This window comes from Euprymna scolopes, chromosome 29, assembly GCF_053919585.1.
Source record: "Euprymna scolopes isolate OS-2025 chromosome 29, ASM5391958v1, whole genome shotgun sequence".
NCBI lineage: Eukaryota > Metazoa > Mollusca > Cephalopoda > Sepiida > Sepiolidae > Euprymna > Euprymna scolopes.
This window is the reverse complement of record NC_136510.1, coordinates 74,120,868-74,123,972: the sequence shown is the minus strand read 5'-3', so window position 1 is coordinate 74,123,972 and position 3,105 is coordinate 74,120,868.

The window sequence follows — 3,105 nt, the reverse complement described above, 5'->3', positions numbered from 1 at the left end:
CGCTTATCAATTTTAAAGGAACAGGTGCTGTAAAAAACTTTGCATGTCAGAAGGAATAAATGGTAAGATGGTCAATATCTTAAAATTTGGAATATAGTCTTTTGTCATTTATTTCTAATATATGTGTGTGTGTGTGTGTGAAATGAAGTTGTTTAAAAGAATTCTATTTGCAACCAAAATGAAATGTTGATAAGCAAGAAGGAAAACTAGTTAAAAGTACTGACACGGAAATATGTTTAATAAGTTCTAATATTTCGATTTGCATGGTAAAATCTTTGTCGTCGCATGACAACAAAGATTTGAATAAAATATCTGAGGTTGTGAACACTTTTAAACAAATTTCTATGTCAGTTTTTTAATTAGCTTGCTTCCTTGGTTTTCAACTCATTCCATAGTGAATCAAATAGGAGATAAGCAAGTCAATGTGCTAATAGAAATAAGGACACAAACCTATCATTAAAGTTAGACCAAGATATTTCGATCGATTTATTCATTAAATCTGGGCCAATATCTTGATCCAACTTTAATGATGTGTGTATGTTTCTTGTTTCTAGTATCATTTTGACATGCTTATGAACAATTCCTTAAACTAATTTTCTACTTTGCGTGCATATATGTGTTTGTACACATATATATGTATGTGTGTGTGTGTGTGTAATGCCAGCATGTTAAACTGAATATGTTTTACAGTATATAATTTATACAGAGCTTAAAAGAAACATTGTAATTTCAAAAGTTCTTTTAGTCATCATCACTAGCAGACTCTGTAGAAATTCCACAGTTGGTTTCTTACTGTGTCTTCCTTTCACAAAAATATGCTTTAATTTATTTATTGTAGATCTTTTGAAAATAAATCGTCTGTTTTTTTTTTTATCGTAAAAATAATTGTCAGCTAAATATCCTTTGAATAAAACGGACATCACTTAAGTTGACAATGACAACAGAATTCTATATAGAACATCTTATTTAATTTTGGAACAATTTTGGAAATCAACAAAATTTTAATTTTGCCCCCCACCCCACTCGTCCAGCAGCACGAGATAGCTTGCAGTTACGTTTTTGTATTTCATCTTTAATGATTGAATGATCTCATTTTTTTTGTTTTTTGTTTTTTTGGGTTTTTTTAGTGGATATGGAAGGTGATAAAGTATATGTAAACAGATTCTGTTGGGCAGAAATTGATGGACAATGTTCAAAGAAAATAAAGACTAAGTGGAGATTAGTGAAATCTTTCACCAGGTGAAAAGGGTGGAACGTACTTGAAATTCACTGTAGGCTATTAATCTAAATCTGCTGGAAGCCATTAAACTAGATTTACTTAAAGCCATCAAACTAAGACTATTGGAAACCATGAAACTAAATAGATTTTTTATAAATTTTAATTTAAGTGATGAAAATTAGTAAATTATGAGGAGAAAGAAAAAAATATATAAATTTGTTTCCTCCATGAGGTCTAACATTTTGACAAATTCCTTTTGCTGACATAGGGAATGTTTTATACTCTAATAAAGACTGATTCCAAAAAAAAAAAAAAAACTAAAAATTGTTTTAGGGATAAATATGAAGTTTGAATACTCAACATTGTAGTTGATAGCACACAATAGGTTTCTGTCAGAATTTATTAAAATATTTTAATGTTTTTTTTGTTAATTTTCATTTTATCTCTTTTCATTTTTTTTGTTTTTTGTAATATAGCATCATTTATCCCAACACACACACACACACACACACACACACACACACACACACTTTTCTCTTTATTTTCAATACTGATTATTTATTTTGATATTGTTCATCATTATTCTTCTATTAACAGAAGAATAATGATCAACAAAAGCTTTTTTGAGATTACCAAATTGTTTACTTTATAATTTTTTTATATGGGAGTAAAAATGAAATAAAAATTTTAGATAAAATGGAAAATTAGTTTCAGGAATTGTTTATAAGCAAGGCAAAAAAAAAGCTACTAGTAAAAATAAGAACAAACACACATCATTAAATCTGGATGAAGATGTTGCTTCCGAGTTTAATGAATGAATCGGCCAAAATATCAGTTCAGCTCTAATGTTTTTGTATCCTTCTTTCTACTAGCATATTTTGCCTTGCTTATCCAGTATTCCATAACTAATTTTCCATACATATGTGCGTGTGTGTAATGTAGTGTTATTGTATAAATAACTAGAGTGCCCAATTACTTGTGTAAGTGCATATACAGGTTTTTTTTGGGGTTTTTTTTACACAGGCATCACCACATTATCAAGGCCAAGAGGTCACTCGATGATAAGGGCTAAAGAGTGTACAGTAGAAATTGGACAATATAGTAATCATTAGTAATGAAAATTTGGTAAATTTTATAACTTATATGGAACGGCTCATCAAGAACTTATTTACGTTAGACTTTGAAGACAACCATATTGTAGTCAGCCGGAAAGCAGGAAAACGGAAGACAATTCCACAGGTGTGCAGTTCTAAGAAAGAAGCTTTGTTCATGGAATCTACGTTTAGGTTTAGGCACAGATAAAGAGTGGGGGTAATTATTGATAGCGTTTTCAGCTAGACGAGTGTTGGACAAAATAATGATAAATATATACCTTGTAAATTTTGTATGAAATAATAGATGCTTTAAACCTATAAAAATTAAAAAAAAATACTAATGTGTTGGTTTCGTTTTCAACAAGGTATGAGTCTTTTGGGTGTGGTCCCAGGAATGTCCATAGGGCCCTTGATAGGAAAAAATGTACCGGTGCAAAACTTTTTCTGCTCCCATTTCCAATATTGTTCATATCTAGATAATTTCATTTGCACTATATGTTCTAAGTAATAAAGAATATGGTGCTTGTTTAGAATTACACTTGATTAAAAAAACAAAAATACAGAAAAATCTTTATGGTGTAGATACTCGTCGCAGAACAAAAATGTCATATTCTAAAAATCGTGTAAATTGATCAAGTGATTTTTTTTTATTAATAAAATCAAATTTTATGATTTTTAGTGATGAAAAAGTTTTAATTATTTTGAATACAAACAAAATCTCCGTAGTCGAATTGAATGGTTACTCTTTAATTTTGGCAAAATATAAAATAATGTGGTTGCTCTCGGTCTACT